Here is a 12106-nt window from a genome sequence, read left to right as displayed (position 1 = left end):
GACATTTGCATTTGGCCCTTATCTGTGGGCAAACCAAGCACTTCCCGATGGAAAGCGCGGCTGCGCACCGCACACAGATTTCTAAGGAGTCGCGTCTTCAGGCTGATATCACATTTTGGCGAGAACTTTATCACCAAAATGAGGTGGTCATTTTTTTCCCACAGCACTGGCTCATCTTGAAAGTATGTGGAGTTCGTGCGGTTCAGCTTTGATTCACTTCTCTTAAAATTAAAGCCAAAAAGAGAGGAACAACAAAATGATTCTATTTTCCAACTGTATTGGCTTCATGTAATAGGTACATAGTAATCGCTTACTGTTTATCTAATTTTATTTGTGTACTATTATGTACACTGCATTATCTCCCGAAACATCTGCAAATTAGGCTAATAGCTCTGTACACCTATAATGTGCTAAACGGTTCGAAAGCAGATTATTTGTTTATATTTTGTAACCTAAACAAAGCAGCAGGTGTTTTGGGGTCAAACAGTAAAATGTTAAGTAAAATCGACAGCATTTTTAATTTTTTAATTTTAGTATTATTGTTTAAATCTCAAATAGAATACATTTGGTCCCTATTGGAGCCATACAGACTTAATTCAAGGCTAATAATTTTACAGCGCAAGGACACCAAGAAAATAAAAGATCCCCGATTCTTACTCCATGGATCCTCACCCTGCTCCACCCCGCTGTCTCTTCCCCTCGTGTGTCCTCTCCTTTGCCCTCTGGTCTCATTACTGGACTGAGTGTACATCCTTCCTTAATGTCAGGGGGATGTTTGGCAGGGATTTGAAAATAGGTTTCTTCCATGTACTCTCACAAGCTGTGAACAGTATAATTGAGCCCTCTGCGTGGTTGTAAAGGGCCAGTGCACATGTTCCAACTGGAATATTTACACATCTTGAGCATGAATTCATTTGAATTTCAAAAACGCTAAGGATGCTTGTGTCTATAGCAACACAGATGATCTGGTACGCATTTTAGCCCAGCGGCTCCACTGTACATTTAATGAAGGCTCTACACAGTGCTGTATTTGCATATTACAGTACCTATATGGATCCCATATCACAATAGTCAGGGAAGAAAAGTTGACACAGGTTTCAGACCTGACATGCAAGCCGCATGTCACTGGACAAACAGTTAAGCATAGTTCTGTATAAAAGGGAAGCAATCTTTTTTTTTAGAAGCAACTTGTTGGGGACATATATTTTTAGAATTATTCAATAACTTATGATATATGTCAAAATAAATATTCAGTAGATATGCATATTTTTGCTGCTATGTAAAAAAACTTGGTTTATTTCTTCTTTTCACCTTGTGAAGGGGGTAAATAAACACATGACAAGGGGTTTAGTTGCTGTCAATGGTTCTGAATAAAGACCAGTGTGTCCCACTATGGGCCTTTTCATAATGAATGAACTGGAGAGCACATTCCCCTGAGCCCTGAAAGGTCTGTGAAGAGGAATAAATCTTACACCAGGGTAACAACATTACTCTTAGACTGTAGGTGTGAAAGGACAGAGATTTCAAATGTGAGGTCATCATGTCCTCCCTCATTCCACAGTTAAACCCTCTGATTATAAACTTGTTGCATAATCAGTGATCTCCTTATTTCAAATGGCTAGCAAGATTTTTCAAGCTAGGAAGGGTCATTGCAATGTAATTGTACAGCCCAACAGTCTCAAAGGAGGCAAAAAAAACAGAGAAAAAAACAATCACAACTCAGGTGTCAACATTTCATGGGTATTTTTTTTCTATAATGTAATCTCAGACCTGAGATCTAATCCATGTAATCAGAGCTACAATTAATTACCACCCATGTAAATATCCTGATAACAGCTTTGCCATTGACAGCAGGAAGCTGATAGTCTGTTTTGTCTCAGGGCAGCCGTGTGCAGTCTGTACCCGTAGATTATCTCAGTTGTCAGGAAGAGGGGAGGAAATGGATATAATGCAGGCATTTCCTCAACCAGCTATTCAAAGCACAGCAGTCGCTTTGACTGTTGCCCCTAACCCCCTTTCAAAATGGATTCATTCACTGTGACAGTATTTAGAAAGGATGTGTTCTGACAGTTGATGTTGAACAGAGCTATTATGAAGAAAATTAAGTCCTGGCCAGAATTTTTCAGATTGTCAATGACCTGATATTATTTTAAGTAGGCATGTGTACTGTATGTACAGTATGCACAGATTTATATGTAAACATAATAATTTGTGGTATGTTCAAATGGATTTATATTCATAAGGATATTTATTTGAGAAATGATATATATTTTTATTCAGTATATGGGTCTATCTTTATTAGCTTTCTGTACATAGTTTGCATTACAGTAAGTAAGGAATTGTATTTTTTTTTTTAAACACAAAAAAGAAATTAAGTCTACAACTGTTAATTCCAAGAATGTAAAATCATATATTCTGCTAGTGCAATTGATTGCTCAAATCAAATTCAGCTAAGGTGATATTTAAAACACTGTCACACCAATAAGCTCTAGCAAAATCCATGTTGATTCACCATAATATCCAGTCAAGAAAAAGTTAACTAAACACTGTGTCTTCTTTCAAACCTGATGCTGACGAACCAATCCAATATCAATGTTGAATGCTTGAGCTTATCATGTTTTCAAGTAAACCTCCATCATAATAAATTTAAAAAATGCAATTTGATCCAATATTTTCATCTTTATGCAATGCTCACAAACTCAACCAAGCATTGGTGTGGATCCAGCTCTTGGGGAAACTCTTCACCAATGAACATAGCCTTACATGTCTAAAGTTGCATACACAATCTTTTTCGACTTTATTTCGTTTTTAAAAGTATTTTCCCCAAGGTAATCTCGGTGACAGGAGAAATAATAAGAAAATGTAGTCTTGCAAAAGCTTGTTTAATATTCTAAAATAATAAATTATTAATATTCTTTAACATGAAAAAGTAAGAAAGAGAAATGTAGGTGCATATTCTTTTGAAAAACATGAGTGATGAACTGAAAATATGAAAATTCAATTTTGCTGCTCATGAGGTTGTGTTTTGGCTTACAGCATGTAGCTTTGAGCTAAATTCTATGTGAGCTGAAGTTCCTTATTTTTAAATTTGTGGCTTTCTCTTAATATTCAGGAAATACCGTATGCGCTGCAACAGATATATTATTATAAAAACAAATCATTACAACTGGAGCAAAAAGCACCTGCAGGGACGCATTTGACTTTTCATATTAATGTTTCTACAGGAAAGCGCATTTTCCTGTCTGTCACCATTTCTGTGCAACTAGGCGTGAGACCCACAGAAGGCGAGTTGGCTGGCCATCCTTCACAGCTGTCTCCATCCCCAATCTGGCACATAGCAATGCTAACGGAACACAAAAACACACTCTCAGGCCTTTCAGCCATCGAGTCCCCTCAACTAAGACTTTCACAGATTCGACAGCGTATAGGATGAGTGGTGTGGGTGCAAAAAATCTGAATCTATTGGAAATGAAAGCAGCAAAAACAGTGAAGGGATTTCTTTCATTGAACGACTTCCATTTTAATTTAAAGCTTTCATAGACAGCTCCACACGGTAAATTAGATAAGGGAGGGTAGCTTTTTAGCACTGTTTAATATTACATCTCAGATCCAACACCAGTGCACCCTCAATATTGGTCCTAGAGGGATGCAATGTCAGGAACAAAATGAATTGATGAAATACAAAGTCCAGATTGTGATGTTCTCTTGGTTTTTGCCTTCATAAATAAGAGAACCCAGTTGCTGTCCAATAGATCATGTCTAAAGAATTCTGTGTGCATGTCCAAGAGTCATGTTGAGAGGAAGTCAACAGAGAAGCTAAACCCTTTCTGTTTTGACTCCAGGCTCCTCTCTGAGTGAAGACTTCTGAAGAGAGCAATCTGGACGTGGCTGCATCATTTCATGGATGCTATGCAGGCTATCTGCTGTCTGTTTCAATTAGTCAAAGCCTCAAAAAGCCCAATGCGCTAGCTACATCGTTTACCACATTAAAACCAGATGTATACATCAGAGGTACCGTACCAGGCAGTAGCATTCATAGGCTTTTCTCTTTATCACAAAGGTCCCACATGCCCCAGTAATATCCCTGAAATTAAAAAAGGATAGCATTGTTTTAATTACATACCTTAAACAACAATGTTTTTTTGACATCCAAACAAATCAAATGCAATTTTGTTTTTGTTCAGCAAAAGAGGAGACATGGTCTTACATTTTCACTTCAGGCACATTGTTGTAAGACTTTGAAGATGAAAACAGCAATTACTTTAGGTGTATAAAAAATAATAATGGAGAGGGAGCCACAATCCTTGCTTGCCGACATGTAACAGACAACAACTGACAGTGTGAGAGGCAATCAAAGAGAGCGGGGGAGGGCTGGGAGCACAAAAAGTGTAAGAGTTTTATTTCTCATTAAATTCTAACACATTTTGCTTGTTTGTTTGTTTATATCAATTACTGAATTATGCCAAAGTTACTCCAGATGGATGCTGGCTACATTGATATAAAACTAAGAACAGAATCAATCCACTAAAAAGATTTCACTATAGGCTTTTTTTTCCTGTACTGCTGAAAACTTTGAGGCATTTAAGATTACTTTAATATGAAATCTCAAGGAAAACTGCTCACCCGCCACATCAAAGTAATTAAGTAAGGTGAAGCTTAATGAGGTAGATCTGATGCTGGCATGGAATGAGAAGAGCAAAGTCCGTCAGAATCTTTTAACCAAAATACATCTTTTCAATGCAACCCTCAAAGGGCTGTGTGCATGCCCTGGCTCAATGCTAAGATTAAAAAACAGATTTTAGAGAATCTGATTAAGGAGGTATAAAAGAGTGGTAAAAGTTGTAATGCACATGTACACGTGCACACACAAACATATATATTTCATATATTTTATTTGGCTCTGTGTACAATTTTAGATTTGAAATTAAACAATGCACATGTGGGGTGCATGGTGGTGCAGTGGGTAGGGCTGTCGCTTCACAGCAAGAAGGTTTGAATCCCAGCCTGGGCCTTTCTGTGTGGAGTTTGCATGTTCCCCCCGTGTCTATATGGGTTTCCTCTGAGTAATCCGGTGTCCTCCCACAGTCCAAAGACATGCAGGTAGGCTAACTGGAGACTCTAAATTGCCCATAGGTTTGAGTGTGTGAATGATGAGTGAATGGTGTGTGTGCAGATTCTTTATTTTTAATAAAGGGTATTTTATTAAATTTTGGTTTCACCATGTAGAAATTACAGCACTTTTTACACATAGTCCCCCATTTCAATGTGCCTTGATGTTTGAAACAAATGGCTTCACAGGTGTTTCTGATGTGTCAGATGTTTTCAATTGCTTTCTTAGTGCAAGTTTAAGAGAGCTTTCAGTATCTAGTCTTGATTCCATGCGTTTGATTGTCTTTGGAGTCTGTTATTGGCGTTTGTCAGCATAAGGACCAGAGTTGTACCGATGAAAGTCAAGGAAGCCATTATGAGTTTGAGAGATATGAAAAAAAACAGATACATAGGCCAAATCTTTGGTTTACCAAAATCAACCATTTGGAACATCACTGAGAAGAAAGACAGCACTTATGAGCTCAGTAATCACAAAGGGCCTGGTAGGTTAAGGAATAACTCTACAGTTTATGAGTGAGGAATTCACACCATGACAATGAAACAGCTGTCTGACAGATCAGAAACACTCTTCAGGAGGCAGGTGTGGATGTGTCAATGACTATAGTCTGCAAAAGATTTACGAAACAAAACTACAGAGGCTTCACTGCAAGATGCAAACCACTAGTTAGCTACAAAAATAGAATGGCCAGGATCTAGTTTGCTAAGAAGCACCTATAAGAGCCTGCTGAGCTCTTGTGGACAGACAAGACCAAGATTCACTTGTATCAGAGTGATGGAAACAGCTAAGTGTGGAGACAGAAGGAATTGCCTAAGGTTCAAAGCATGTCCGCTCATCCGTAAAACATGGTGGCGGGGGTTTTGCCTATTTTCTTTATTAACGTGAGAATTCTTTGGTCATCAACTGTAATGGTCTTCCTTGGCCTACCAGGCTCTTTGGGATTACTGAGCTCATGAGTGCTCCCTTTCTTCTCAATGATGTTCCAAAAAGTTAATTTTGGTAAGCCTAAGGTTCGACCTTCACAACTGTGAAGCCACTTGTTCCTCCAACCCTTATGGCACCCTGAAATGGGGGGGGGGGGGGGGTTATATATCAAAGTTTCTGTTAGTACTACATGTTGAAACCAAAATTATTAAAATACCTTTTAATAAAAGCTGAGAATCTGTACTTTAACCACATATGAATTTCTCTATTACAAAAGCTAAATTATGGCAAATTAGGGCCAGAAATATGGCTTTGTCACAAACATTATAACATTACGGAGTGCAATATATATGTATATATATCATAATGTAATAATGTTATATAATTGCTCAGACCAATAAAATTGCATTTAATTTCCACTACCACTACTTATGCTAAGGTTTAATGCAAATAAAATGTGCTTATGCAGGTACATATTTTTTTTATTATCATCAGTTTTCACAGAAAGTATGTTTCTTTTTTCTGCCTCAATAAATTGTGCAGTGTCAATCTTAAATGTGTGCCAAGTGCACTTCGTCCATGAAGGAAACTAAAAACACAATGTCAGCATTACTGCATGACAGCAACCAGCTGCCTGCTGGCAGAACATGCTAAAACTGAACACCAAAGTGTTTTTTTTTCTTCTCATTTTTCAGAAGTGGCATGAAGGCTGAGCTGGCTGGGGTCCAAGATCACCGCACCTGAGACCCCACACAGATGGGGGGTGAGATTGAAGTTCTCCGTGTCTCCCTCACAATGCCTGCCATTTTCCTGCGTAAGTGTGGTGAGAGGACGTATGGTAAGATGGCCGCATGCGATAGCGAGATTGCTCTGGTGAAGGCAGAATCCGCCGGGGTCCTTATCGTGTAACGCCCATCACCTGCAGTCCCATGTCGAACCCAGAGACGCAGATCTCATCGGTCATATCTGAGGGGATCTCAAATGCATTTGCTCTGCCAATCTGGCATCCCAGGGACGGGAGTGGAGTGGAGTGGCGGGCCAGTCACGTAGAGCATAATCAGACACATGGGGCATTGTCTCCTTGTATTCTTATATTCTCATGACATCATGTGTGCTTGCACGGTTTTGGATACAGCACACTGTTGATTGTGTAAAACAGCATATAATTTGAGTTTCAATCCAACTTGTAACATTTCCAAGACAGACAAAAAACCCCAAGGAAATAAATAAATGATCTATTGGATGGATCTATAGAATGGTTGGAGCTAGCAAGTGCCATGCACAACCCAGTAAATCTTTTAATTGGTCCAGGGAAGTCAGTGCTTGACTGCATTTGGCAGCTCCACGCCATGGTGGGGTTTCTAAAGCCTTAAAGTTCCATCAGTATTCATAGTGTTCACAGCCTTTCATTCCAATGTATTTAGCATGACTATGTCTGAACATTGCTGGTTCTGAGTTCTGTCTGCAAACAGATCTGAAGACCCATGAGCTGGAGACACCTATCGTTTAATATAAAATCACAGAAATTGACATCAGTATGAAAACATCTAGCTGGCATGTGTCTGGAGTGACTTTGAAAATGGTAACTTGGGACTAGATTTCATTGTTAACTATCCCTCAAGGACAATGGTGGGGAAGCACTAATCTGTGGTGATATTAAATATAAGATACATATTAAATACATTTAACTCAAACTTAGAATTAAACTTAGGATGTATTTAGATTTTTTAATTTTTTCCCCTTTAATAATAATAAATAACTTGATACTGGTAAGACGGAATTGCATATGCTAAATCCAGATTCATGCTGCATTTGGTTAAATGGCCAGTCCCACTCCGAGGTTGAGATTTCAGGTTCTACTCAAACTTAATTTTCTAGAAAATATCCATCACCCTGACAACTAAAATAAGCCTGCCATTTAATGTTTCAGATGGCCTGCTCAATCACGTGTAGTCATTGCACCAATGAGCCTTGATGCTATTTTAAGGCCACTCACAGAAGTGAACTCAAGTATTCACCTTTAAGTATCTCTACAGGCACTGAGAAAATAAGCACTCTTTCTGGTTTATGTAATATCAATAAATAATTCAAACCTTTCTGAAACATTTCTAGTAAATGGTCGTAGTTACTACTTTATAACTTTTCAGTAGTTTGACTTTTGCATTATTAATATAAACTCTTAGTACTAAAATAATCCCCTTTCTGACTTTTGACCTCCACCAAGGTTCTTAAAGGTTTTTGCTGGAAAGAAAGGGTGTGTGGTGTGTTCACTTCATGGTAATTATGATTGATAAAACATATTTAAGAAGTGTTGCGATCATACTGTACCATTGGAAGCACAGAAATAACCCATCAGTGTTTAGACAAAATTGCATGCTGGACAGTATGCTAATTTCTAAGTGTCAGATGAAATACTTAAATGAATATTCATACTCCATGCATATGCAGATTACAATATGGTTTACAAAATAGCCTGCTCTGACAGCGACTTATTTAATTGAGGATTCAAAACTCTGGCATTACTTTTCAGAGAAAGGATTTTTCCCAACCTTGTATGACTGGGAGCTTCAAATCCATTAAACTAGTGCTAGTTTGTTTTGGACAAATACATTTTTGGGTGTTTTATTAAACAATTAAAAACAATGAACGTGATGATAAAATGATGCTGGGCATGACAAGAAAAATATACTTTGCAAAATACTATGCAAAAGAATCCAAGAAAAATGCCACCAAACTACAGGCGACAAATAACAATGATATCAGAGTGTTCAACTAACAGCCACTTTGACAGGCCATGTGAAACCTCATAAACCTCTCCAAAACCGCAGTGCTGAGGAAATAAGATAACAAATCTGACTTTAAAAAGCTGATAGAGCTTGTATGTCACAGAAGAAGTACAGCCATCCAATAAAATACACCTGTGATGTATCTGGGTGTAATTCCAACAAGGAGCATGTGGGCATGACCACATACAGTAAACAGGAAACACGGGGTATTCCTAGTACACATGCAGGAAGGTGCTCAATGCACCCAGAAAGCACACATTGTACTGTATAGCAGGATTCATCATCAGATAATTCAATTTTTCAGGGACAATAAGGAGATAAATATATACAAAGGGATGACCGGGAGGATGCGTGGAGATCTTCCTCATATCAGCCAGTTTGCACCTCTAGCTGAGCAGTAAGTCTGAGGTTGAACCATCAGCATTTGTTCAGAGATCATATTGAGTTTAATTCCTGAAAAAGTGCAAGTGTTTTATTCTTGAACAGGTTTAGGAAGACAGGCAAAGAGGATAAGCTTCTGATGAATCCATTAAAATTACTGTTCAGTTATGTGTGTCCCAACACTGAGAAATGATAAAATGGCTTGTGGAATGACAGAAAAAAGAAGCATGCCAATATATTAGGTGAACACTAACCATCCATCCATCCATCCATTATCTATACCCTCTTATCCTGAGCAGGGTCGTGGGGGGTGCTGGAGCCTATCCCAGCGTGCATTGGACAGGAGGCAGGAATATACCCTGTAGAGGCCACCAATCTATTGCAGGGCACACACACCATTCTCTCATGCACTTACGCCTATGGCCAATTCAGTGTCTCTAATCGAACTACCTGCATGTCTTTGGACAGAGAGAGGAAACTGGAGTTCCCGGAGGAAACCCATGCAGATATGGGGAGAACATGCAAACTCCACACAGAAAGGCCCAAAACCCAAAATCTTCTTGCTGTGAGGTGACAGTGCTACCCACTGCACCACTGTGCTGCCCCTGAACACTAACCAGAAGTCCAAATATTGTTTTAATGAAGCGTGAAGAACATTGAATATCCAGGTAACAGAACCGCTCAATATCAAATATAATTACCATTAAATCAAAATCACAAAGCATTCATCATTCTACAGCCATAATCAATATTATTAAAGCATCACCCAGTATAATATATTGCTTGTTTACCGCCTGTATCCCATTTATCTCTGCTGAAATTAAATTGTAATTGCATTTGTGCGGTTTAAATCTCAACACCAAATCCTGTTTTCCTTGCCCCACCCTTAACCCCCCCCACTGCATTCATTCAGCATGGCCCCCCTCTCTGTGCTATATTTGAGATACGGACAGTAGTGTGTTATTTCTTAATTAAAGAAAGAAATCGGACTAAGTTGATGGGCTGGGAGGTACGGTGGCATTGTGATCCCAACCCCACCCCCACCCCCCTTCCAACCTCGTTTTCTGATTGCGGGAGTCAGGCTCTTTTGCAGAGTGATGATAAGCTGAATTTCCGTGTTTGCTGCATAATTAATCCATCTTTACCTCTCTTCATGCCAGCTCGCTCGTTATCGCCCACACATACCTGAATGGCTAAAGACTCCTCTCCTCAGTTGCAGCTCATTGAAATTATATACACAAAAGAATTAATTTAATTTAAGTCACTGATTATTATATGGATTCATTTGGTAGATATCAAGGAATCTCACACAGGAAGGGAGACTAAGCAAAAACTGCAAAACTGTCTCTGCTGTGTCTCCGTTTGAGGCCCAAATTATGCATATGCATCTATACTTTTATGTCCTGATTTTCAATATCGACCATTTGCATTGAATAAAATTTGTTTATTATTTAAGGGGTTCAGGCCTGGTTTTTGCCATTTTTCTGCTACTCTGTAAAATGTCTTTGTGACTGTTTTCTGTATACACATAAAATTGATGTGATTTGATAAAATGGTTTAATTCAATGCCTTAATTATTTGCATGATAACTCCAAAATCCCATATCAGGACACCTTTAATATTCGGTCAAATGAATTCCATAATACAGAATTTGTTCCATGTTAATTTACCTATGTATATTCTCCACTTGGGAAAAATTCTGTCAGTTGAATCACATCTGGCAGATTTAAATGAATTATTTTTCCTTTGCTGCGTAAAGGTGATTGTATTTTTTAGTTCTAAAAAGATTAATAATTTTTTGAAAGTTTATTTCTGCACATATACATTATCATCAATGATTCATTTGGCTGATGTAAGGAACCTCACTAACATTTTGTTGTGCAATACAGCTACACCAATTAGCATGCTAATTTGGTTTAATGCTACCTTGTGAGGTGTGCTAATTCACACTTCTCTCATGTCTAATTTTCACAGATAAACCTCCATTTACCAAGTTTTTCCAGCTGAAAGCAATGGACTAGGATGGTAAAATTATACAGCAGTGATTTTGTTACCTCACTTGTAGGGTAGATAGACAGAGTGTTTATGATTTTTTTTCTCTGTAACAGTAAAAAGTAAACACCATCTTTGACACTATTTTAAATCTCCGGGGATACCATCAAAACCCCAAAGGCAGTGTTGGGAGTAGGGCATCTTCAGATATTTATGATTTTGTAAGTGGAATACTGGCTCTCTCTCTCTAACAGCTGGGTGCTTCACGCAGTTCCATTGGGAACATCTGTGTTGAAATGCTTCAGGAAAATAATGTTTCATCGCTCTATTATTTTATTATTACACTGGTATCAGTGCAAAATCAAGAAAAGGAACATATGTACACACAATAGCTGTACACAATTCTAGTCCTTCCTTATGCTGAATTGACCAAATGCAGGTGCCTGACATCACTCACATAAATGTTTGACATTTTCTGATGCAAGTAAAATCTGAAGTATAGGTACTGAAATTCAATCTGTCACACGTGATTTAAAGCATATCAGGCATGGTTAAAGTCGTGGAGGACTTGAAAATTAGTGTTTCTTTCCATATAAGCCCTTCACCCTGAGGAGGGAGGACAGGTGGTGGCCTCCTAGCTGGTTGTTTACCAGCCAGGCCCCCACCCCCCTCCTCCCCCCCGCCTGCTGTGTACCCCGACCACATGCACCCCACTTCCCCCTGGACTTACGCCAACACCACTGAGAACACCCATGCACCCAGTGCCATGGCATCTTTGCTTGTGCAAGCTGCACTGCTAACGATGCACTACGATGGGAACTATGGGCTAGCTTATCTCAGGGTCGAACAAAACAGTTCTACAGTATTCTCCAGGTCTACAGTGACCTGCACTGTTACAGCTGGAGACTGCGGCAAG

Source organism: Anguilla anguilla, chromosome 8, assembly GCF_013347855.1.
Source record: "Anguilla anguilla isolate fAngAng1 chromosome 8, fAngAng1.pri, whole genome shotgun sequence".
In the NCBI taxonomy this organism is placed as follows: Eukaryota; Metazoa; Chordata; class Actinopteri; order Anguilliformes; family Anguillidae; genus Anguilla; species Anguilla anguilla.
This window is presented reverse-complemented; position numbering follows the sequence as displayed.